We start from the raw sequence: 27,674 nt of genomic DNA, 5'->3' as shown, positions 1-27,674 counted from the left end.
GGAACCAGGGCATATATCTGCTTATGATGTCTTCAGATTGTCTTTCTTGCTAATATTATAAAATTATCACATATTAATCATCAGTCGCAGCATTATGTTATCATAAATTATCTGCACCAGAAGATAGCAGAAGAATATATAAGTACATAAATGGCAAGTTCCCAAAAATATTTTATACGGGTTGATATTTAAAATACAAAGGTAGCTTCCAATAGCTTACAGAATAAGTTAAAGTTTGGATCTAATACTTGGCAATGTTTCTGTTTAGAACAAAAACAAAGGTGGCATTATATACACTTAAAGGAAACTGGAAACATGCCTTCAGGCATCCTCAAATGTCTTGATGGTTGATGCTACAACATAAGGATGACTAAGAAAGCACACAGCCTACCAAAATACCGCAGTCCCAAACTTGGAATAAATTCCCCTTTGCCTATCTACTATATTTTTGAGCAGGACTTTAACACACCATTATTTTCAATTTTTTTTGGCTCAAGGCGAAAAATATTGACAAAGTTCTACCACCAAGACAGTTACTGTCTCTGTATATTTGAGAGCAGCCTTCACAAGTTCACCTTCCAGTATTAAATCCTTGCTTTGGGAGAGGGAAGTAAAAATCTGTTAGTATTCGAAGCTGTTTTACTGAAGTAGCATCTAGAGTAGCAAATCAAATTGTTCTTTCAATTAAACCAGTTCATTGCTTTCAAAGAAGAACTGGCCTTCCCTCATTCCAAAAGAAACAACAGTTTATGCCCAATCTGAAGCTTTTACTAGCATCAAGAGTGCAGGGCTTTGACTTTCTTATTTCTGTGGTCAATAATTTATATAACAAAATAAAACAATCATGACATCACTGTAGAACCAAGAATGTTTGCTAGAAACCACATCTGTGGACCTATCAAAAGTTTTCAAATCTAGGGGTTTTTTACATGGCTAAAATTAGCTCATCACAGGTGTTAAAGCCAATTAGCATTTGTTGCAAAAAATACTATTTTATGCTATTTTGGATTTTATGCTTTCAAGTTCTATTTTGTACTCAAATTGTTTTTATGTTTGTTTATTGTAAGCCACTCAGAAAACTAGGAAGACATATGTCATAAATACTTAAATCAATCAGTCAATCAATCAATAAAGGTGATTCAGTGGTGGTTAGGTATGAGCTCTTACTGGGAAAAATACAGGCCCAGCATCAGCAACTGGCATACCAGGGCATTTACCAGGACCCATGTGCCTTGGCAGGCTCCACTGGCCTAACATTTTGCCTGGGTCCTCTCAGGACCCACCGCCGCTTGGCAGCTGCTACAGCTCAAAAGAGAGAGGCTTAACCAGCAGTAGCGGTGGTGGTCTGTAATGGGTTAGCCACCACTAGGTTAGCCCATGTGGAATAAGTGAGGGTGTGGGTGAAGGTGAGGCTGGTGGCTGGAGAAGGGCCAGCACAGGAGCTGGGGGCCTGAAGCTGGTCAATGATGGGTAGGTCCCACCAAGGGCAGCCTACCAAGGACCCCCCAAATCTGAAGCCAGGCCTGGCTACTGTTGAAAAAACTGACAGGAATGTAATGCAGAGAAAGGAGTTGTTAACATAATTAGTGAGTAGAAAGATAGATAATTATAGGAGAGGCATTCAGTCTGATTTGACTGATGAGGAGAGGGATAAAAGGAGGCAAGCAAGGAAGACATTAAAATAAACAAAAAAGAAAAAGAAAAGCGGGACATATACAACTGGTTCTAGTAGATACTGAATTAAAATAAAAACTTGAGAGATATCAGTGAAGACTTCTGGACTTTGCTACAAGAAATAGGGCAGCTGGAGTGTGAGGAGACAAAAGCTTTTTTTCTTTTTTTTTAAAGTGTGGCCATAATTTGGGGACTTTTCATGTCCCCAAAGCCTTGTGTATGCTCAATGAGTCTTTTGACACTGAGCAGCAGTTTTTGTCTCCTCCTTCCCCTCAAAAAAGAAAAGGAAAAAACCTGTAACTCTAAACTGTTTTTGAAACCAGAAGACACTGGACATAGAGTCCTTTTGATAACACAGCCTTGTTAAAATATCCATCAAAAGTCCCAGCATTAAAAACAATGTAATGGTGGGAAAAATATTCTAATACAGTTCTATTAGAGTTCCTTCATTAACTTTTCACATAGTTCTTACTTACATTATAAATCAGGAATATTTTCTGCAAATATGGTAGTGAGGTCAGTGAATCTCCAAATGTTTCTATTCATCTTATCAATTTGCCTAAGTCTTATTTTAAATGTGGTCCACCATCACCTATTGTTTAAATGTAATTTTGCTTCTATGTAATGATTTTTTTTTAAAAAAAAACTAAACCAAAATTCACTGATGTTTTAAAGAATTGACTTTATTCCATGGAAAAACAAAATTCAGTGAAGATTTCCAAAGGACTAAGCGTATAAAACACAAACTAGCAATTAAGCAGCACAAGATCAGTTAGAACAGACATTATTCACTATTATATGTTATTAGTTGCAAGACCCAAAATAGGAGTAATGATATATTCTACTTGTGATAGTCTATGGGTTGGATTCCATCGTCGCGCAAGTGGAAGTCTACTCACACAACAGCACTTTTCTGTCCCCTCCATCCCCCTGCAGCGCTGTGAGTGCCATCAAAATCTGCTCTGGAGGGTCTGGAGGATCTAGTTTTATAAAGAAACTAGAGGCGCAGAATGGAAATGAACATCTCCCTTCTACATGAAAAGCCAGCCAGTTAGCAACAGAATTAGAATATCTACTATATTCTGTTGACACTCTTTATCTGCTTACATGCTTAGTCTTACTCACACTAATATTCCAACTCAACTGACAGCTGTACATCTGCATAGTGTGACTCTAAATAAATTTATAGGTATGTAGAAACATTAACTTGTTTGTTTCATTAAATTTCTCCATCACTGAATGCAAGTGCTCAAACTTGCTTTAAAATTAAGCCAGCAACAAACAAAACAAATAACATCATAAAACTTACTGGGTTGGATCCAAACTAGCCCCTCCAAAAATGGAAGGGCTCTCTGCCACTCATGGTGGAAAATAGGCTACAGCAAAGGCTGCCCTGTGGAGGAAGGGGCACGGTGCCAATTTTTACAAATTCCGCCTTCCCCCTGCAGACCGTAGTGCCACCTTCCACACTGTTCCAGAGGGTCTCCTTACAATCCGGAGCAGCTTTTTTGGAGGCACAAGGGGCATAGTGGGAAGAAGAAATTATCAAAAATAGCCAACCCACCTCCTTCCTCCAGTGCAAACAGAACTCTGTTACACATCCCCAACCACTGAGGTACAGAGGGAAAATAATTATGAATACAGGATGCTGGGGGAAAGCAACAGAGAAAGACTGTGACCATGGAAAACTATGTGTAAGCTTCCAGAAGGAATTGGTACTGGCCACTGTTGGAAACAGGATTCTGGGCTACATGGATCTTGCTCTGACCCCACAGGACAAGTCTTATGTTCTTAAACAATAGCATGTATCATAAGGATACAGATTGAGAAAATTACTGTGGTGGTACACTCATTGTTTCCAGCTCGTATAATAAGCACATGAAACCCATTTTAGGAGGATTTTTTATGCAGTTTAAGGTTTTCCTCAGGAGCTGAGAAATGATAGGCAGGACAGAGGCATCCTGTTTTAAATTTGCAGTTCACTGTATCAGATTGTGAAGATAAAACGTCTGCTGGGGAAGGAAAAGGTGAAAGTATATTTGTGCACAATTTGTCTCTCATATGGTATAGCACTCAGTATCACTTATGAGGGAGTCAGCTGTATTGAGCTCAGTAGAATTTACTTCTGAATAAGCTTAGGACTACACTGCAGAACTGACAATGGTGAAGTTAAAATTATTTTTTTTTCTTTTTGTAATTTTTTAAAACTTAACCTAAAGATCAAAATATGCATGTAGCTGTAATGACCCTGCTCATCTAAGGTAGTTTGATAACACTTTTTTACACAGGGTCTGGCCATATCTTATACTGAAAAATTCACCTCCACTGGGTTTTTGCTCTATCAGCTACTCTTCAAAATAGGAGTTACCCTTTGGACAAATTGCATAGGAGGGCATATTCTAGGTCAAGTATAGCTACATGCCAGATCTTTCCAGCCTCAGAGAAGCATAATAATGACTGATGTGCAAAATCACACAAATATAGAGCATTTAAACCCCAAAGGGTCTTTTTATTGGTAAACACAGAGAGATACAGGCATTAATAAATGTTGTTTTCCTGGACAGGTGATTTCTGACACACACAGCCTGTAGGAAAAGCCTCTTTTTTCAAAAGGACACTTTTTAAAAGGAGAATTTTGCTTTGGTACTCTTGACCAATGAGTCCTCCTGGGTTTGTAAAGGTTAGCAATTACTCTCAGGAAATTGAGAGTATTTATTTAGCACTAGCACTTGTATCCTATTTTTCTATCACTGGTACTCAAAGCAAGTAAGGTTTAGACCCTCCAGATGCTTCCAAGAGGAACCTGTTGCTTAAACAAACCTTGTCTACATCCCTCCACCAAGATAAGTGGTTCTCTTATCTCCAGAAACATAGTTTGAGGTGTTAGTTTTCATTAAAATAGTTCTGTCAATCCCACAGACTTACAATGTTAGTCAAAAACCTCATCTGTGACATTACTGAGAGTTTCTTGGAATGTATCCCTGTATACCCAATATCACAAGGAGAATCTTGAATTATGTTGTGATGTACTCACACATGCTAAGACACAAGGCTTGTTCAGGAGCAGTATTAGGCTCAGGTTAGTAACTGAAACTTGGTAAGTAGCATTCTTGAGTTAGACTAGTCTCTGTCTCTGCAGCTTCATTCCGCTCTAGCAAAATTAAATCTGCAATAGACAACTCACTACATCTTATTCTGTTACTCTCAGTAGTGCCAGCAGTAAAAGAATTTAATATAGAATCATTACAAGCCGTTATAGCACAATCCACTCCTTAGTAGTATCAAATGTTTTGTTTGACATAAACTTATTTGGTTCATTCAAGCTTTTAGTGCAAAGCTACTCTTGTTAGAGCTCTGGGGCATGCTGGTGAGCCAACCCAGGTACAGAAATGTGCTCCTCCTTGAGAATGTTCCTTCAGTTCACAGGATGGTACAATTTCAAAACCACACAAGTCTCTGAAGGCTCACTAGGTTCCAAAGGAAAACTTGTAAGCAAATAAATCTACAGTCTCTTAATTCTTTCCCTCTCTAGCCAACAAGGAATTAGCACTGAGATCTGCTTTTATTTTACTAGCATTGGGGAGCAAAAGCAGCAAAACATAAAGCAGGAATACTGTGACTCACCACAGCACAGTTCTTAATGGTCTTAGGTACTAAGGTATCTCCACAATGAAGTGTTGTCAACAGTCACTAAATGTAGACCTGGGCACTTCACTGCTGCCGTCTTCTCCGCTTTCAATTGGTGCCACTCAAATTCATCTTTTCTGTTTCGTCCTTGAACTCTCAGCCTCACCTTTCACCTTTGCCTCTTTTAGATGAGTAAATCCAAACTCCTTCTGTGCCTTTTCTTCTTCCCTCTGCAACTGGGGCATTCTTTTCTCATGTGTTCTCTGCATCTCCAGGATATCTTGCTGTGATGCCACACCAAAATCATGGTGCAATGCAACTCTCATGCAGTGCACTTGTGCTCCATCCAGAAGGATTGAGACTCCTACCCAGCTCTCTGCACTGGCTCTCAAATTCCTTTAATAATTTCTAAAGTTCAGCATAATTCATTTGCAATACCCCAGGTGCTATTTTCCCAGCTCTGTCTTCCTGCAAAAAAAGGGTCCTTCATTCAACCAAAAAGTTTCCACTGCTTTGATGCTCTCTTGGGTACTTCTTACAACTAATTAAGTTTGGACTAATTAGGTTCTTCAAAGTTTATCATTTGGATTTCACAGGCTGCCAACAAACATCATAAACCTGTTCACCTTTAGGGGATCTGACATCCATTTTACAGAGGGTCTTCAGATTTCTGTCTGAAAACATTTCTCTGGGATGAATCACAGTTATTATTACTCTTCTATCAGACCCATATGAAGTATTCTTCTTCCAAAGTAGGAGTCTCATTTGGAAAGTGCACCTAGGGCAGGTCTAGGACTCCCACTATCTGCACGCAGGATCTTTCCAACCACACTGTCTTCAGGCCAGTAATGGTAAATAAGCACCTAAGCATGTGAGGTTATTACTAAGTGTCAGAACTATGTCAGTAGTAAGCATTTCCCACCAAATAAGGTAAATTTTATTGGTAAACCCTGAGACATAAAGAGATTGGGTTAGATCCAGACCAAGTTAGTTAAAATTAGTTCCCACTGGAATCAGTGTAAAAAGTTAGGCATAACTAAGTTAGGTCCCACTGATTTCAATGGAAACTATGTGTAACTAACTTCATCCACATCCCACCCATAAATATACAGGCAATTAGAAAGTAAATTATTAAATAAATTATCTAATTTTTATGTTCTGGCTCTGTATTACTATTGTTTGCTGAGCTGGAACCTAGGACTTCGAAAGTTATTAACCATATACCTATAACTAGATCAAAATCGTGATGACACCATTTCCCCTGCTTTCCTTCTCTAGGCAAAATAAGGAGAATAATTGTGCTTGGGACTTTTGAACAACTAATGTTACTTTCAAATCTGAGACCAATCAATGGGTGTTAATTATGAAGCTGTCCCTTTCTAATGCGTTATTATTAAAGGCAAATGGTGCTGAAAAGGAATAACTATCTACCAAAACAGATGTCTCTTAATGATTATACCAGTTATCTGGGCAGATGTCCACCTAGAATCATAGAATCACAGAATGGTAGGGTTGGAAGGGGCCTATAAGACCATCGAGTCCAACCCCCTGCTCAATGCAGGAATCCAAGTCAAAGCATCAAAACTATATATTCTCTATTTCATTTATTTTGTTCTGCCTGGAGAAATGCAGATCAGATTCACAGACCTGTAGACCAGATACAAAGAATAGATAATTATGTTAGTACTGTATGTTTAATGCAAGTCCGTGCTGATTTGAGACTCTTGCATTATAGATACAAACAACTTTTGCTTTGCCTGCTGCAGAAATGACTTTGGATACAAATCGTACAGTTGTGAAGTCAAAATCCTTGAACATTCTCCTCTATTTTCTGCTCACATTCAGCCACAAAACTTTACTAATGAGAAAATCCAAGTCAAGATCCACTCTTGTCTCTTATTTACCCTCGGTAACCAAGCTTCCGCACATACACCCTCAATTCTTCAATGGTTTGGCAACAGTATAGGATTTTCTTACTGCTGGAAAGATTACACATCAAAGCCAGTATGGCAGAGCAAAACCAAAGGACTTTCTGCTTTCCTGGGAACCATTCACTGAATATGCCAGAGATCGTGATACATCAGCAACGCAACCTGAAAATACAGAACTACATATGGATATGTAGTCCTTGTAATTTCAGCCCTTGATTTGACTCTGTAGTTCACATTCAAAAGAGTTCACCATTCTGTGCCTGATTTATCATTAGTCCATCACTTGCTTTATTTATATGTATAACAATGATTTTAATGTCTTTGTTATACGTTATGTTAGAATTTGGGGGGGGGGATCTCATGTGAATTAAAAACACCAAAAACAAATAAAACTTAAAAAATGAATATAGAGAAGTACAAGGAATGGCCATCTATACAATTCTCACATTTTTTTAATGTGTGGAGAAGAAAGGGGTGTCAAGGAGGATGACAGAAACGGAAAACGGTCTCTTTGGAAAACCCAGTTGCCATAACATAATGAAACCATCTGCAACTCCAGAGCACAAGTTCAGTTCTAATTAGAGCTGGTCTCTGGCTACCTACATTTTTGTAATCTCAGCATCAAACTAACCGCAACTAACCAACAGAAAGGAGTTCATTTGCAATACACACGTGTCCTAACTCTGCTAGACTCAGTGGAAAATAAGGCAACCAACAACAATTATTTGTAGCAAAACATTGTTTTGAAAGAACCATCTATATCATCTATCCTACCTAACTATCTGCCTATCTCTCATCATGTGTGAGACCTGAAACCTGCTTTTCTTTTAAAAGAAAACACTTGAAGTGGCTACTATATCACATGCTGCCAAATAGGAAAGGTAAAGGACTACCAAATGAGCAGTATTATTAATTCACTAGTCATTTTGGTTCAATAACGGTGCCTGGCATGCAGGCAGTGAGAATGCCTGGAGTAATTGTACTCAAGTGGTAGTCAGCGCAGCAGTAACATTTCCACTGATAATCAAGTGCACTGATACAGGATATGATCCCTGACAGAAGTTAAAACAAACAGTAGTAAAACACCAGTGATAATTTAGTCTGTTCCCTGTTTAGGATTTGAGAACACATGCCACAGAAATGTTCTCCAACACAACACAGTGATTATAACTTACAACTACTACTAATAAACTGCTTTACTGCTTTGTCATGTAATCACTTACAACAAGAGTTAACTGCACAGGTGTAATGACCATTAAAATATTCACCTAAATATAGATATGCATGAGAAATTTGTTTCACTTTGTTTTTGACCAGCATTTACCCAGAGTACCTCCAAGAACTGAACACAGACCCAAACACAACCTCTGGTCAAAGCCCACACATTTCCAAGTTTGTGATGTCATTCGCAGAACAAAAAAAAAAATGAGTTTGACAAATGGGTATGTTTTTAAAAGATACACAAATATGCTTTAATCAATGGGAGAAAATGCATACATTTGAAAAACAGTTGGGAAAATGTGCACAAAAGTATGTATGAATCTTTGTGCAAAAAGGAAAAAACAAAGCTTGCAATCTGATATGGATACAAGCTGGAACAAGCTTCAAGGTAGAATTCAGAGAACTTCAATGAGCTCATGTTTTGCTGATTCACACAACCCTACCTAAATGCCACTTGTCTTAGCAAAATTGAGAAAACGATATGCACTGGAACAAAACCCCACACAGCTTGCACCATAGTTTCCAATCTTAGTCTTACTTAGAGAAGTCCCATTGAAATAATGACACACCCATTCTCAGGAAACAAGGGTATCATCTTTTAAAGTTAAATATTGTATAACTATTTGGTTGAGGTAATTTATCAAGTGTTTAAAACAAAACATGACATTTTGTATTAACAGTTTTAGCAGATTTTCTGTTTCATATTTTGATACTATGACAGCAGCTGAACCTTTTTCATGCTCCTACTCTCCCACTGTTTACTTATGTTTACCTATATTCTCTACAGACCTTGACTTTTGATTGCCTGTCCATTTTCCAGTGCTTTGTGCCCTTGATAGTATCCAATCTATTTACTTCCATGATCCAGGAAAAATCACAAAATACACTCATCATTTGTAGCAAAGAAAGCGGTGGAGCACAATGCACTTTGCAGTGATCAGAGAGGAGGATTTTACAGCAGCTGGACTTGTAATTAATTATAAAAATGGAAGGCATGGGTAAAGTTTATCAAATGGAAAAAAACGTTAATGCTGATAAACCAAATCTAGATAATTGCCCAGACGTTCCCAACCCGATACCCTCCAGATGTTTTGAATTTCAACTCCCATCAACCCCAGCCAGCATGTCCAATAGTCAGGAATGCTAGGAATCATAGAATCATAGAATTCTATGTTGGAAGGGGCCCATAAGACCATCAAGTCCAACCCCCTGCACAATGCAGGAATCTAAGTCAAAGCATCAAGTTGTTGTCTAAAATATCTAGAGGATACCAGGTATGGGGAGGCTGTAATAGCTCATATCAAACACTTAACCAGTTTCTTCAGGCTGTGTCCAACAGGACACTTTTCCTAATGACTGTAGCACTTAACAGGAAATGCTAGGAAATGAACCTCTAAAGAAGATGAACCAACCAGTGACTGTTTCATTGCTACAATTTCTGATTTGGCCTGTGTTTCTTGTATTGATCTCACTATTCTGTTTGGACTAGAAGGAATCAATACATTTTCCATGTGGCTTACAGCCGTAAGCATGGAAAATGTATTGATTCCTGATTCAGGGCACTTTTAAAATGTCTATGCCTGGAAGCACCCACAGTGCCCTTTCTATCATAACACAGTAATGCACGTGCAAAATAGAAACACACATGGAAACTTACTAGTATGTGCTCTGTACTTCCCTAAGATGCAAAAGTTCCAGGAGACACCAACACGAGATTCAGCTTTGTTTGAATGAGAGTGCACTGGAGAATAAAGCTGTCTTTGTCATCTTTGGTCTATTTAGAAATATGTAAGAATACTATAAGTGGAGGCAAAGACCACTGCTACAGGGCAGAAGATCTGCTACACTACATCAGATACCCAGAAGAGATCCTGAACCCCAAGATAAGGCTTCACCTTCATCCAATCCACATCTTTTTCAGCTACCAGCTCTCAGAAAACATAATGTGATGAAGAGAAGGAGGTGGTGGTGGAGTAGCAGCATTAGTTAGATATAGGAGAGTGGCAGTAAAGGAAAATGGATTCACGTTCATTTTTATTTTATTCATAGAGATTATTTTTGGACTTTGAGCCCTTGAGGACATGGAACCAGATCAGTATAATTACTGAAACCTGCATTGAGCTGCTGAGATAAAGTAGTGTATAAATTTTATAATGTGTGCATGTGTTAACTCCAAGTACTACAAGGATATCCCTTCAATATATTCAAGCATTAGCATTTTACACATTATACTATTGACTAACCACCCCAGTCAGAAACAAGGAAAGAAAACTCCTTGCCAGCAAAAGAAGCACCTTGGTCTTCAACCTTAGAAAAAAAGAAAAACGTCCTGCCTCTTGCAAGCAACAAAGTGACAACTAGAAGCTGGGAGCTAGGACAACTCTGAAGAGGCTACTAGGAAAAAAACCTCCGATGGCACTAGTGTCCCTGTCACTAGGACAATGCTGCAAATGCAGCCGAATCAAATCCCTGTTTGCCAACCTTCCTTTCATTTTTCTTGGGAATACTATCAAACTTGAGACTGTGCCGTGGGTGACACCAAGACGTTAGGGCACATTCATAGCATCTATTTATACTAATTTTCTTAAGAATATATTGTGAAAGGAAGCACACGTATACAAAACAGCTCTCACCATATCAGAGGAAAAAAGAGGAAAAGCAAATACACCTATGCAAGCACACAGGAAAATCCTACACCCTATAGATTGTCACTGACTTGTCAACCTAGAGACTTGCACAATTGAAAACATAATGAACTAGGCAACTGCAACTTTTCCTGCTACAGAAACATCCACACTAATAACACAAGCAACAGACTTTAATTATGTTGTGTTAGGGAACAAAGAGTTAACATTCATTGGTGTGCTGTTTTATTACCACTATCTCCAATGAATTTACCAACTGTTATGATTATTAGATATCAAGAATCAAAGAGCTTTTATCACTTCAGTGCAATTCTGGGTCCATCTACTACAGAAGTGAATGTTGTTTTCAGGTATTTTTTTTTAAGCCCTCATTTCATACCTAAAGGAGAAAATTGCGTATGTATTAACTCTGCTTTTATTAATTAATCAAAGCTAATAGTTCTCAACTGAGTAGATTACGATTATCGACATTGTCTGTACCTAGTTACTAAAGAGTCAAACAGTGGTGGGCAATTTCTCAATGAACTTCTGAAATATGCCTCTTTAATTTCCAGGTTCCTGCGGTTTAGAGATATCTGGTTTCTATAGTTTGTTGTACTGAGCTACACAATGTTAAAGAAAAAAAATTAAAGCCTCTTCAGTGTTGGCATAGAGCAATTAAAGGAGGACAAATTCACCTAGCAATGTCACTTTTGTTTGAGAGCTCAAAACAGGCAGAAACATTGTGCAACTGCACAGGGTATTTTTGAAGATCACATACATTCATCCAGTGCATCCAATCCCCTATATGCCATGTGATACATTGTGCTCAAACCATGTTGGTTTCATAAGAACATATGAAGAGCCATGCTGCATCAGAACAAAGGCCTATCTAGTCCAGTATTCTGTTCCTACAGTGGCCAAGCTGATGCCTGTGGAAAGTGCAATAGCAACTTCTTGTTCATGTTCCCCAGAAAATAGTATTGAGAGACATGCTGCCTCTGATACTGGAGGTCATTTATAGAATAAGCCCAGTTTGCACATCACAGATATCTAGGGCTTGTAAAAACCCTGCACAATCATGAATGAGTGGGAGCAAACAAACATGCTGGTTTCTAGCCAGCCACTCCCACTGAGCTTGTTCTTGGTTTGTTCTTGGGTTATAAGTCTGGGTTGTTCCTCCCCAAAAACCTACAATTCTGAGTTCAGACATCATAATAAACAATCCAGGGACGAAGCGTCCCTGGGTTGTTTAGCTCTGCCTGGGCGCAGCAGGAATGATCAGGAATGAGAACCAGTACACTCACTCCTTCATTCTTTAACAAACTGTGTGTTGTTGCGATGCGTGAACCATGTCAATATGACTAGTAGACGTGCCCATCTATATTGCAGATCAGAATAACCCCCAAAGCAAACGTACTGTTTGTATTCCCTGTGCAATCTATTTTGTTTCTCGTATCATGTCACCCTCGCTTTTCCCTAGCTCTCCTTTTGCTTCCCTTTTAGCAAAACCAGGACCAATGGAAGTGTGATACTGAACTGATGTAGTCTGAAGTGCAAGGGAGGGAGAAAGGCCACAAGCCTATAAAAATAGCAAAAGCCTCACACAGCATAAATGGGAAGGGCCTCCTGGCTACAGTGGCACATAAACTTGATTGGAGAAAGGGCCTAGTAACTTCCCATGACTCATTAGGGAATCCTGTCTCACATTTTCAGAGTAACTTGAGGCTCTGGCCTCAAATTATGCTAAAGAAAATTGTAAATACATATACCTTTCCTTATGTATTTTAAAGGTACCATTTAATTGTATCAGATCTGTCTCCCTTTTTCTCCGTGTGCCATTTCTCTAAGCAAGTGCAATGGACCTGAAGGGAAGGAGAAGTTGGGGTAGGAATGTGAAACTGTGTGCCTACTGGCATGTGCCTGCTTTCTACATTACACATATAAAGGGTAACATAAGGGTGTGTTGCAATCCAGTCCCACCTGTGGGTCAGCTGCTACTTATATGTCAGTGTTCCCATAACCAGGCCTCACAAGCTCCCTATTATCCACAACAGTCACGAATTCCAAAGTTAAAATAATGTATTGCCCCCAGTAACAGTCCTACCATCTAAGAAGGAAAAAGCATCAAAGCTTCCTTACATCCATTAGAAACCATGCAATTGCCAATAGGATTTATTATAAAAATATTTAAGTTCTACACAGATGGGCATCACTGTGATTGATACAGACACAGAAGAGGAAACAGAAGAAAATCAGTTCTTACCCCCAAAATGTCACTTTTCCACAGTTTCTCATTGGCTAAATCAGTGTTATATAGCTACTGAATATCTGACTACCAATTTTTATATCTATCTATCTATCTATCTATCCATCCCCAAACCCCTAAATTTAGAAATAATTATGCAGTTGGCTAAAGTTATGAACAAAAAAGGAAGTTACCAAGCCCCCTCTGCCCTTCCCATCCTAAGCACCAGTGATCAATATTTATTTATTTATTTATTTATTTCTCTACAGAGTGCATCTATTGAAAGCGGCCTTGCTGCACTGTTTTGACACAACTCTCAGAAGCATGTCACAGGTCAGAGTTTTACTGCTGATTTATCTGGTACATAAATGCTTAATGTTCAAGCAATTTCAAGTAGCATATTTTTAGTTAAGTTTAATTTATATGCCGCTTTTCCACAGTGGACTGTTCCCAAAGCAGTTCACAATAAATATCAAGATACAGTATGATAAACTACATTGTTAAAAGCTTTTTTCCCTGCTCTCTATGAAGTTTCTTGACAACTCACAGTAATTCTTCAACAGCCTTGGGGTGGGGGTACAAAATTACTGTCATGGATAGATGCCATTTCTGATTAACTAGAACTTACAGGACGTGAACTTTTCTGAAGTTGGTCTGAATTCTTTCACTAAGAGATCATTTAAACACAGCTTTGCCTTCCTTGTTGAAGCCATCTGCAAATCAGTTCTTTTCAAATGCTGTCCAGAAACCTCTGCATCAAATACAGTTTAATATTTCCAGGATATAACAGGTTGCTTAGATTTTCAGAAGCAGTCATATTCTCTGAGACTCTCATTTTGTATTTGGGATGATGTCAACTGTTGACCGGGCAGATACAAAATTGGGTACCAATTACACCATAAAGAAGTGGTGGTGATTGCCTTGCCCTCTCCTTTCCCACAGTTCAGTAGTGGCCAGGAATAGCAAGTACTGCATGAAATCACTATCTCTCAGTCTCAGTGCTCTTTCTGTAAAATAGGAACATTAAAGACTTACCTCACAGGCTGGTTATGAGGACAAAGATTTAAAGCACCTTGTATACTAGCAGCACCACATTAATATATCGTGACAATAACAGTAGTAGATGAGCAGAACGTGAATGGTTCAAAAATTATCATCCAGAGGTGCTTTCACCTGAAGCAGTCTGCTTATTGATATGAGTATGGTTTGTACAACAGTTTTTACTTCTACTTACGTTTAACCCCTGAAGATACTAGCAAGCTGACTGAGTGACACACACAGTTATCCAACGATTTCCACTGAATGTTAATAGAGTATAATCACTAATCTCCCTGATGCTAAAGATGTGTCAATGCAATGGAACTTACCATCCCTGAAAATGTCAGCATAGGAACAAAGTTTGTGTCTTTGTGCTGATGGAATACTAGGTATGTGTATGTTAGGTTATGCCCTTTTGCCCCTTTTGTCATTATCTTCAAAATGAACGCTTCTTAGAAAGAGAAGTGATAATATGGAGGAAACAATGCTCTGTGCTAATAGACATGAGTGGCTATTTTAAAGAAGAGGAAGGATATTGGCTATCATGCAAGGCACACAAAATCTTATACCACATCTCATTTATCCTTAAGCCCTACAGTATGCCAAAACATGGGCAGGGAGGGCAGGAAATGGAGGATATAGTTTCTTTTAATTTTGCATGCATGCTAATGCTTTTAACCACTAAGGTCATACCTGCATGTGATGACTGACAACTTTTCAGCTTGATTCAAAGCAAACAGCTGCTAGTTTGATTGCCTAGCAACTAAAAGTTGATAGATGACCCTTAAGATGGATAACTACCATAAATCACCTCATTCAGACACTCAGGGGGAAAAAAATTAAAAAACAATGGTTTTCATGACATTTGCTGCATCCTGTAATGTGCAGTGATAAATTTGGTTACCTTATGGAAGCACAGTTGTGCCTGCTGAAATTAGACACTTTTCTGCATTCTGCATTTCTTGAAGCTCAGAGCTACTCTGTAAGGTGTGTTCATATTAATATACTCCACTGTTAGAAAAAAGCAGAATACCAGAAGCTGCTGTCAGTCACCACGAGGCAGGGAAAATCTGTATCATATCTCAGCATCACCAAACAGCTTTTAATCAGGAAACAGCAGTCTTATATCATAACTGTGGCACAGGCCTACATGCATTAATAACAGTTACAATAAATTTAGTGTAATGACTTGACCCCTAGTCGACATTACAGATGCTGTGATAAATATGAATTTGATAAACTGCTTCCTGTTTGTAAACATGTTATATGTTTTTGGTCTGGAGAAAAAAAATTCTCATGCAAATTCTGGCAGTTGTATAGATTTAGAATGAGCTGACAACCCGAACCACAAGCCCAGTTAAGCTAAGTATTAGAATTTAAGCCAATTCTAAATGGGACTAACTTTGATCCTAAACATAAGTGCTTAGAAATCTCTTTGGCTACTACAGAACTTACTTCCAAGCAAATATATCTAGGATCAGCCTGTATCCTAAACACACTTTCTTGGGATTGTGGCCCCAGTGTCACAATTATTTCATCTGGCAACAATGAAATGACCCAGTGGCTATCTTACCTATGCTCATTCTATACACCTATAATCATGTGCTGAATTCAACTTCTGGCAGCATGCTAACACAAAGTCACAACCAGATACTTCTGTAGTTGCCACGGGTGGACATGATTACGAGAATATGAAATCTAATGGTATTATTACCACGATGTAGTAACACTGGATAGCATATAGGCTAAAATCAAAGAACATTGGCTTAAATGAGTTGTAGATTAGGTTGTCAGTGGGTTTCCTAACAGCGAACGGGTCTAAATTAGCTTACATGCATGTCCATCATTGTAAATTGTGGAGTTGCCCATAAACTGCTCAGAATGTAGATTGGTACCTCTGAAATTATAAGGTTGAATGCCAGAGAGGAGCATTAGTTGCCAAAAAATATCTAAATGCAAGATCACACTTCTGCAAGTAAATCAAGATTTGGAAAAGGAAATTCCCTTTATTGTTCCAGATAATGGATTTTCTTCGTTTGTTACAGACAGAACAGAAATGCATTCTAAAACAGATGCTCATAATTTTTTTTATTTTTGTTGCTGTTTTTAATTCTAGAATAGCTGCCTGCACAAAACTTTTATTCATGTTTTATATACTCTCACTCTCAAAAACTTTGGAATTTAATACCAAAGTTCCTATTGCTTTGATTTTTTAAAAAAGAAAATAAGCTAAGTAAAAAGAGGATATATGCCAACGTCTACTACTGTATGTGTTGTGTCGTTAAGTGTTGGGACTTTCAGTAGATTATTTATTTATAGGATAATTTATATCCCACATCTTCAGCCCTAAAAAGGTCACTCAGAGCAGAAAAGAACATATAAAGACATCAACTCATATTAAAACAGCAAAGAATAAAACAAAACCAATTCAATAGCAACATACCAAACAAAAACAAGCATACTGTACAAGCATAATTTAGTTAAGACAGAATACTCACTAATAAATGCCTGTCTACTGGACCAGTAGAAACTGAAATGTCTGTTACATCATGAAATCAACCACATGTAGTTAATCTATCCCAGACCTGCCCAACCCAGTTCCTTCCAGATGTTTTGGTCTACATCTCCCACCAGCCCCAGCCAGCATGGCCAAATATGCAAAACCCCTGGAGGGCGCCCGACTGGGAAGGCTCATCTACTTTCCATTTACCTTATTTCTATATTATCTAATTTGTAGAAGATTTCTCTGTTCAAAATCAGTTCTGGAAGCCCTCATGTTGAGCCCAACAACGGCCATTTTTATGGTACATACAAGCAGCCACAGAAACCAGAGAGTTCGTAGCATCACAATATCAAGATTACTTTTGGACTGATTAGAATGCAGTTACTTTCAGAAATCATGTCTTTACGCCTTCATCTGTGTCTATGCCATACATCCATTCTTCCTAGATTTTATAATTTCTGAAGCTTTACAGAAAGATTATAGTAATGACAAAAATTATAAAATGGAAAGGACTGTATTGAATTATATGGTTACAATCATAATGAGAGTTCTGGAACAATAAGTTCTGGAACAACACTACCAATAATATTGGTAACAACACTGTAGGCAAAACTACATCATCTTTTCACCCACAGAAGAGCATACACAGAATTTTCTCACACAGAATTGCAAGCTTCGCATAGAAAGTGATGAATAAGTACTTTAAAGAGCCAATGTATACATAATATCACAAACTGCTACCAAGTCAAGTCAAAGGATCAAATCTGGCCCTTTATCAGAAAGTCTTCTTCCATGACTACCATGTGGACATTCCAATATGAATGCACTATATATTATATATTGCAAATAATTTCAATAAAATTAGGATAAGATTTAAAAGAATAGTTCAGATCACCATTTTTATGTATCAAAACATTTATTGCTATGTTGAATAACTGGGTTTCATCAGTTGTTCATATCAGTAAGATACTTCAGGCAGTGCACAAGTGTATGATTTAGACTTGATTTGATATAGAAAGCTTTCACAATATGACACACTGGTTATCATGTTATATTTAATGCTACCAGAATTTCAGGTCATGATATCTCATACACAATACAGCTACGCTTCAGCACTTCAGCAGCCACGTGAGTAAGGGCCCAAGCAAACAAAAGCCTTGAGTGCACCTCATTTAATGTCTCTTATGATGATATATTTAAGCTAGGATTAATTGCATACATGTAAAATTCATATTCAATCACTCTATTTGTGTCTCAGCTGTAAGCCTTTGATGTTTCTGTGAAGGACCCACAAAAGGAGACAAGAAGGCATGCTGGCCCTTTAAAACTGAAATGCTTGTTTCCTTTCTGTACGAAAAGTAAATCATGCTATAGTGAGTGGAGCTTTGAAAAAGCATCCATCCATTAAAGTTCATGGATCCTCGTTTCCAGATTGTCCCTCCCCTGGCTGTGTCTCAAGTTACAGCCTTGTACAATCCAAGTCTAAATAATATTCACCATGATAAATGACACCATAACTCCGATATCCACAATCAATCTTTGCTTTAAAGATACATCCATCTTCAATAATGTTGATGGGGATTCTGTAAAATGGGAAACGTGACTGTTTTCCCGACCTCCTAACAGTGGGGGAAGGAAAGTCTGAGTGATGGCTGTCAGCTCACATCTGGCTGCAAAAATAAATTAGCCTTATGTAGACAAATGAAAGGACCAGCCCTGACTAGAAAGCAGCCACTCCTGAGCAATGGCTAATTTATAGGATTCTTTTCTAGAAAGTTCCTGGCTGAGGCTAGAGTTCCCTTAGCTATATCTTTAAAGGATATCTGATGCTATAATTTTACTGATAGCAAATGTGCATAATGTTTTTAAAGGTGTGAGTGTGCGTGCGCGTGGGAGGGAGGATAAAATAACTTTTATGTCATTACACAAAATGAAAATGTGACAGGAAGAAAAACTTTTGCTTTTGTAAAAACTATGTTCAGATTTTGGCAGCACGTTCTTCATTTGTGAGTAAATAATTTTTACATTAAGCCCTTAGGCAATGCCTTGTTATAGGACTGAACAACATGAATTGATAAATTAAACAATTCAGTGTAAGTGACACCTTGGGGTATTTTAAAAACTATTTGATTTGCTTTTGCTTCTTTTCTAAGTGAAGTACTTTTGTACAGGGAGTACCAATAGCTAAGCAGGTCACCTCATTTGTACAGATGTTATACGATTCAAATGTTAAGTTCTGTATAAGAGAAACATTGTCTGTTGCCTATTTTGGTGCCTGTGTTCAAAATAACCAAGAAGAAAGCTTAGCAGGTAGAATATTCAAGCAAAAATACATTCAAACACACAGAAGTCTATTCTACACTGGTACAGTGCCAGAGTCCTTTCAACACAGTGACAGCACTATCCTATGCATGTTTACTCAGAAGTCCTGCTATGAACAATGGGGAGTACTCACTAGTAAGTGTATTTAGGATTGCAGCCTGATATTTTAATGGTTAGTTCTTAGGCCTTGACTTGCTATGAGAAAACCTAGATCTTTAGCTCTTGTACAGTACTCCACCGCACAAATTAATATAAAGCAGTTCAGGGTAGGGCTGAGAAGAATCAAGGAGCACAACTTTACAGCAACGTACCATTGTTAATTGTGTATCTTACACACACACACAAATTCAGAACCCTCTAAGGAAGATTCCATATTAGTGATGATGGCTGTGGTTGTGAGGGTTAATTTTGTGAAGGCTGAAGGACTTACAGTAATGCTGTTAAGACAGAAACATCACAGGCTTTCCTGGAAAGAGGCTCAGAGAGGGTAGGAGGAGACTACGAAATGAACTCTCTCAGGCTTTGTCATGTACGTTTCCCAAGGCCCGGCCTGGCCCCTTTGATAAATGACACATGTCATTCTGTCAGAGGCTGACACTGCAGCCGGGAGGGCTAGTGATATATGACTCCACTGAAAAGGAAATCAACTTTTTGGCACTGACTAAGACTGTGCCCTGTGTAAGGATTTTGTTTCTAAAAAAGTGAAAGATAGACTTAGGATTTGGGGTGGGGGAGTTGAAAAACAGATTGAACGACAGCTTACACTTAATTTATGTTAACTCAGTAATGGTGAAATGTGCTAGCCTGTGATAAATAAAAGCTACATTAGTCAATTATTAATCACACTCCAACTTGTAGCCAAAACCCATGACTTAAATCTGAGGCCTGAGCTGCCTTACAAACAGATAAGACAGTGTTTGATAGATGTCTTGCATAGTGTAATCAGGAAGGAATCAAAGGCTTAGTGGTTTAACCAATGAGGGTGTGTAGAAGGTTCTGGAATCTGAGACTGGGTAAAGTGGATAACTGGATTGAAAGCACCCTTTCACAGAGGATACAGTATATCTTTTGACTGCTTAGAAAAAGGGAGAGAGACGGAGAAGCATATCTGGCCTTAGTTTTAATCTTTTTATATAAATACATAGATGTGTTGAAACTGCGTTTCCCCCCGCTCCACTCCCTACCACTACTGTGTTAAATCATTTAAATCTGATCACTATTATGGATTTTCACAGAGGCATCAAGTGTTTCAAATATGATCATTTTGCACGGATTACCATTTAAGCATTTTATTTAATCGAATGAACTTTCATCGGACTGCAACACATTCACGCAGATACAAGCTTTAGAGGAAAAGCACAAAGCTGCATAAAAAAGATGATTCCTTTTCAACCATGCTCTAAAGACAAAATAAAGGATTTGAGTTCAAAAACCCCACAAAACATGAAAATCAACTACAGATAGGGGGCAGGGAAGTTGTATCTAAGAGACCACATTAAATATCTCTGAAAGGCTTACACCTCACCCAGGAAGGAAACTACTGCTGTTTGTTGTCTGTCCTTGGCAGACAGGTTAATATAACAAGCTCTCTTCTCTTAAAGTGCTAAATTTCCCCTCACTGCCCACAGGCCTAGCACAAAATGCCCATATCAATAAAGATCCGACTACTCATGGCATGTGAGATAGAAGTTATTCACAGGTCTTGCACTGTCTCCCTACACAGAAGAAATCTTAGAGATTGCGCATTGCAATGCTCTTTTTCAGGCATGCTCTTTTACATCTGTAACAGTAAAACCTGTTTCATCTGAAGTATGCATGACCACTCACACGGTAAGAAAATCACTCGCTATTAAGGGTCAACAGTAGATTTATGCAGAGTTTTCCATTTGACCATGTTTTAAATTAGACTAAATTCACTTTTTGTAACACAAGTTTTTTTTTAAGCTTACTCCTAATGCTAAGCAACTGGCAATTTTCCGTCTTCACACATTTAAATAAATTAACATATGCGTAAATATCAGCAATATCCTTTTTTTCTCCGCCCTACCTATGTATTGTTTGCAGGTCACATGTCTTGGAATAGGAAGAGTTTTTTAAAAAAACAGAATAAGCCCTTATAAGCCTGTATTAGTTTAGATATTATTAGGATTTGTAACCCATTCTCTCCCCACTGGTGCAGTTAGGTAAATTTGGTCTTATGGGAGACCCACTTTAGATGATAACAGACGTTATTTCACTTATTTCAAAATGTTGGAAACCAACCCTGCTGAATTTGGGGGCCCTCCTGCTCATTCTGTTGAGTGGGGCCCTGGAGCTCTGCCCCAAAGTCCTTCCCTGACAGCACCACCGCCTATCCCTAGGTCATCATGTGGGTTGCAATACAAAAATACAACAAGCCATATAATAAAAGTCAGAGCTCCGCTCCGTACATGGAATGCATGAGGCTGCCTTGCATTCCCTATTGTTTTTTTCCTTCTGTCTGTTCCGCCTGGGTTGCCAACTGACCAGAAAAAATGCCTGGCCTCCTCTTGTGCCTTTTAACAGCAGTTTGACTGCCAAAATCAGCATGTGAAGCTTTTCACAGATAGGAAATAAACATTATCACCTAATATCAGCGCATCAAGCAGATTAAAGGTACAGTTACAGAGGCTTGTTGAAAAGTTGGTATCCTAGCATAGGACAGCAGAGATGGGCAAGGAGTGTACATTAATATATTCAGCCACTTCGTCTTCCCTAGTGGGCACCTTCTATGTTCACTGTGGCATCAAAACACTCCAACACAGCACAGGTAGATATTTAAAACAATGGCATGGGCTGAATGGGGCAGAAGGAAGAAGACATAACTCTACCCTTCCCATTAAACTGTTGAACCATTATTTGGAATTGTAGTCAATGTAATCCTAGCAAAAAAAAATTATAAGACATAGCATTATTCCCCTAGTGGTTGTGCATGTGCTAATGGGACAACTAGCACAAGCAACATCGATATAGCATAATAAAGTCATAATGCGTTGTGAAAGTACTTGCACAACAGCTTGTATGAGCAGAATCAAAGTATTGGCTTTGACATTTGCACAAGGATGAAGACAGGGTTTCTGCAAGCAGTAGAGGATTTGCTCTACTGGAATGACACCACTGGATACAACCCATGGTATTCAAATAAAAATCAAACAGCAAAGTAAACATATACAAAACCCTCATTCTTAATTAAACGTTTAATGGTGGGCTAGAAAACTATAGTCCAAAATAGGCCTTGCAAGGCTTCTGAAGTAGGTTAGATTCAAGTTTAGAAAAGCATTACATTGCTTTGGGGCAGCAAAGCAGGATGCTTCTCTAGATGCCCTTCTGATTTAGCTGGACTTGAGAGCTTGAATCCTTTAAGGCTGTTCACACATTCAATCCCATCCAGACATTCCAAGTACACTCAGAGATTCTGATGTACAGATGGAACTTTACACAAATCAGTAAGCCTTTTTGTGAAATCTTAGTTTACATAGTGCCAGCATGGGCACTGTACTTTCCCAAACATTCAACAAAACAGGGAAATCCCAGTTGCATGGAGTTCCATGTGTGCCTCAATCCCAGGAAAATTTTGGATCATGGCTAGTATGTTTTAATCCATGGTTAATCAACGAATACGCTTATTTCTAGGCAGTCGTAAACTAATCCCTAAACAGCAGCTAAAATTATTGTTGTTGTTGCTCAGTCGTTAAGTCGTGTCCAACTCTTCATGACCCCATGGACCATAGCATGCAAGGCCTTCCTGTCCTCCGCTCTCTCCCCGAGTGTGCTCAAGTTCATAGCTAAAATTATACTGGGTGGTAATTGTAACCCATCTCTACTACAATATGGGAACAGAAGGCAGTACCCTAAGGTAAAAATAATTTACCTGAGAATAAATGCTACACACAAATGTCCATACCCTTACTAGAGATAGAGAAGCTTTTCATTTTTCCTCTTTGCCCATCATTCACAAGAGGATAAGCTGTTCTACTAACCTGTATACATGAGACAGAAACACTTAACAAGCAGGGACCGTGTGCAGTGAGCAAAAGAATCAGGGCCATGAGGCCTGATTTGTTTCTCATGACATCTGGTCTCAACAGGAGGAAGCATCAGGCACGTTGGCCCAAATTCAGGAAAGCACTTAAAGCATATTCTTAAATTTAAATACATAAACACCCTCATCTTTAAGTGCTTTCTTGAATAAAGCTTCAACAAGGTCCACTTCTTATCATAGGTAGTGAGCTATTTGATCGTATTTTCTATTGTTTATGAAAGCTGTACATATTTTCCAACCAACACAAGAAATCTGTTTGCTTGCAGAATTACCAAAAACATCTCACTCATTGGGCAGCTATGTGATAGAAGTGACCAGGTTTCAAACTTTAAAGAGTATGTGCTTAAAATAAAGGTGATAACAATTACACAAAATACCAAAAGTGAACCACAGCACAAATTATATTTATACTATATAAATAAAATATGTCCATATGTGCATTTTTAATTGGTTGAGCTACTTATTCACATGAGACCCTTTTTTATTCCGCTTTCTATAATAATGTTTGTTTACACATAACACACTGCACCCATTTCTTCCAACAAGCTAGGCACTATACATACATGTTCATAAGCTAGTGCATTTTACACATGGGCTTTGCATACAGCTTGCTTTACAAAGCTAAATGCTGAAAATAAGTTGTCTAACCCTCCCTCAGCACTGAGACATTTTAAGCGTTGACTTGCAGCATTCAGAGCATGCACACAAGACAAACATCAGTACAAACATCAGTATATTGTATGCACTACAACACATTTTTCCCCATGTGGGAAGATACGTAACTGACAGAATAAACTAAAGGTGTTGATTTCAGCTTACCTCAGCTTTTACAAGTAAAAAATAAACAGCTTATCAGAAGTAAAAATCTCAGAAAAAGTCAAATTGCTTGAATGAATGAATGAATGAATGAATGAAAAAAAGAAAGAAAAAGGCTATTATCTAATTCACACTGCTTTCATTGCCTTTAGACCCAGAGTTACTACAATGGATGACTATCACATGGATGCAAATTAATTAAATAAATGCAAAACACACACCCTCAAAAGCATCACCACAACATCACTTTATAGTACAATTGTCAAATTTTAAAAGAAAAGCATAAGAAACAAAACCTCATTAGCAACACTCCCTATATGTAGCAGTTATTTACTTGGTATACCAAATAGGAATGAATAAGAGAAAATGGTGCATTTTTTAAAAATGCAAACAAGCTTGTGGTTGAAACTTTTCCACCTTCTCACCAAAATATATTTTTCAGGCCATAAAAAATTCAGAAAGAGAGCAGAATGTTTATATATTAACAGGGTCTCTTTAAAAGGTTTATACTTTTACTTTATGACCTGTCCTTGATTTGACACTTCCGCTCATCAGAAAGGGATTTCTAAAATAATCCTGAAGGTGAGGAACAGACATCTGTCAAGGACTAGCTGGGTTTCACTTTGCAAAATTTAAGAAGGGAGAAAAATCCTGTTAAGCTCTCTTTAGTCACCAATAGACATCAAAGGTAATAATTAAAGAAGACAGACGTCATAAAAAATAAATTTATGTAGTTCTTTATAATGCACAAAGAACTCTAGTGTGTAAAACATCTTCTAACAGTGAAAGAAAATACAACAATCTACATGGGGAGAGGGAATCTATTGGAGGCATTTGTTTGTTGTCTTCTTGAAAAATAATTTCTTTTTTTCTTTTTTAAAGTACAAGTTTAAACCAAAGTCTTTCAAAACCTTTACCATCTGTGGGTACATGAACTATGGATGACCCCAAATGATTTGCACTCTGCTCAAAATCCCTTAGAAAGCAGGGGAAAAAGTATCATTAAGAATGACTGATGACTGCCAGTCATGGTTGACCTCACCCAAGCTTTGGTCTCTGCCTCAGTAATAAGCTGTCCTTTATTAGCACCAACACTCCATAAAAGGGGTGTGTTTAGTCACAGGATAGTGGCCTCCTAATGCTCATTGCTTGGTTCTGAAAGATTGATTAGTGCTCATTTTTACTGCCTTCACAGCATATACAGTGACAGTAGTGCAGAGCATCAGGGCCCTACAGCCCTGTGGATAACTATGACTTCAAAACCCGAGATTTGGGGAGGAACAAGAATTTTAGGAAACAAAAATAAAACCACAAAAATAAGAGAACACATGTGACACTAATAACCTTATTTAAGCACAAATACTATATGGGTGGGATCCTACACATAGTTACAGCACAATCCTTTGCATGTTTACTCAGAAGTAAATCTCACTGTGTTCTATGAAGCATACTCCCAGGTAAGTGTGCAGCATTCAAGAATTAGTTTCATTCATATTCATTTGTTTTTCTATTTGTATCCCATTTCTCACCCAAATCAAGGCAAAGGTAGCTAACAGACTAGGATCTGGCTATATATTTGATATAGATACTTGTAATGTCAGAACAGTACTTGAAATAAAAAGTTACAGGCCCTATTTGTTGATTGGTTTGTATTTTTCCTTGTTTCTGGCTTAATAACTCTTAGGCTTCTTGCTTTCAGCTGCTTTCGCCTCAAGACTTTTACAGCTTGCCAAAATAATTGATGTCCATTTTTAGTTTTCAAAGACTGGAATTTCGTAATGAGTTTTTGTGTAGAAGAAAAGTCTTCTGTATATTCTGAAGGCCAATGTTCTTGGTTCAGATCCTCTTGCACTATAATTTTCACCAGGTGCAAGTTTTCAGGGAAAAGGAGGAGGAGAAACCAAACAAGGATGAAATGTTTAACTTGAGAAACATCTCCTGCTCAGTTTGCAGCACTTTTCCTCTGTGTTACTCTTCTGATACCTCCCAATCAAAGTCAATAGCTCCATTCAGACATCATACCAAACCATATTGTTAGCACTATTGCCAAACCCCAACCGATATTTCTGAACAATCATGAAAACTATGGTTTAGAGCTGTTTGTCTTTCTTTTTCCAACTTCTCAGCATTCCATCCAGAGTATAGTGGCTTCTGGAAGTAGGAGCAACAACCATAGCTATGGTTTATCAGTTCAATACATTATGCCAAGCCACAGTTAGCACAAACCATAGTTTGCAAACCTACTTCAAACCATGATTTCTCATTCTGGTTTGCAAACAGATCACAAATGTCAATGAAGATTGTTTGTCAATGCAGATATCATGTCAAACCATAGTTAAGATTCCTTAACCATGTTTTAGTGTGATGTCTGAAATGAGCCAATGAGCCAATTCTGGTTGAATCCAAAATAATAACAACAAAGAAAGAGGAATGCATAATAACATGGCCATGTCAGGGACTACTGGACCACAGATATATGTGCCATTCATAACTCAATAACCTAATAATATAACAAGGCCAATATAAAACAAATACTAAATGTAAAAAAATACAGTGTTCCATCCAATGTCACACCAGCGGAAGCGAGTTTGTGGAAGTGGATTTCCACAACCTGTCCTTCCCCCAACAGCCACAGAGCCCCCCCCCACCCCCAAAAATGCTACACAGAGGGTTGGAGGACTCTCCTGAATGAGGTGAGCTGAGGCATGGGAACTGAGGAGAAGGAAGGATCCACAAAGACTGGGCAGAGGTATCTTCCATGCGTGGGAGCTCCACCTGCTACGGGAATTACGCCACTGAATACAATCCATACATACAATCATGAGGGCCAACCACAGCCCTAAAAGGACGTCCTTGTTCAATGATTCTAGCAAAAGTACTGCTAAAAAGAACAAAAAATGCCTGCCTATCTAGTTTCTTTGTAAACTAGATAGTTCTCCTCCCCCACCCCCAACACACAAACACACACACACACACAAACACACCCCTTGATTTAAAAAAAAAGTTACTCCCTTGTTCCTGGGGGAGATGTAATTCTATTCTTCTAGTTACTTCGTAATCTAATTAACGTTGCTTGTGTTCAAACCTTCTTGCCTTTTGTTTTAAAAGCACTCAACTCCACTAAGTTAACATGACCTGCCATGTATCATAATTACTATTTTTTAAATTAATTTTGGGGCTGACCACCTGTGCAAGGTAAGAAAAATGTGTAACTCCAGAATTTTGAACACTGGTATCCAATGCAATCTCACTGGCTATTCTGTTCTTTGATTCAATTTCAAAAAAGCTCACAAACTCCCCAAATGCAGTGCTTCAGTTAAGACCAATGGATGGATTGGTCTTAAAAGCTATGGATGTTACTGCTAAACAACTTGTCCATATGGCTGTTCCTCAGAAGTAGTTGTATAACCAGTTATATTACAGTAAGACGCAGCTGAGAAAGGCATGTTTTACAGATACCTCTATATAGCTGGTAACTGAAGCACAATAACTTCACATCAAGCAACCTTACTGAATTACCACTTTCAGCACATTTTTATACTTTGAAATAAATGTTTGTTTTTAAAACACTTATGTTTGAGAGTTGACCTGTAACAATAATATTTGCTAA

General features: G+C 38.2%; 1 protein-coding gene across 2 annotated transcripts in view; it reads right to left on the bottom strand.

Moving 5' to 3' along the window:
- TSHZ1 (teashirt zinc finger homeobox 1) overlaps positions 1-27,674 on the bottom strand; it is a 77,836-nt gene that overhangs the window by 38,204 nt on the left and 11,958 nt on the right. The window contains exon 2 of one of the 2 annotated variants that reach the window (XM_084848113.1): positions 15,268-15,374. The exons of the other annotated variant lie outside the window; for it this stretch is intronic. The gene's annotated coding sequence lies outside the window, so the exon portion shown is untranslated. The remainder of the gene's footprint in view (positions 1-15,267; positions 15,375-27,674) is intronic. 2 annotated transcript variants of the gene reach the window in all.

Source organism: Heloderma suspectum, chromosome 4, assembly GCF_057233095.1.
Source record: "Heloderma suspectum isolate Gila_16-S chromosome 4, 16-S_ref, whole genome shotgun sequence".
In the NCBI taxonomy this organism is placed as follows: domain Eukaryota; kingdom Metazoa; phylum Chordata; class Lepidosauria; order Squamata; family Helodermatidae; genus Heloderma; species Heloderma suspectum.
The sequence above is the reverse complement of the archived record's forward strand: the minus strand, read 5'-3'. Positions and strand labels throughout refer to the sequence as shown.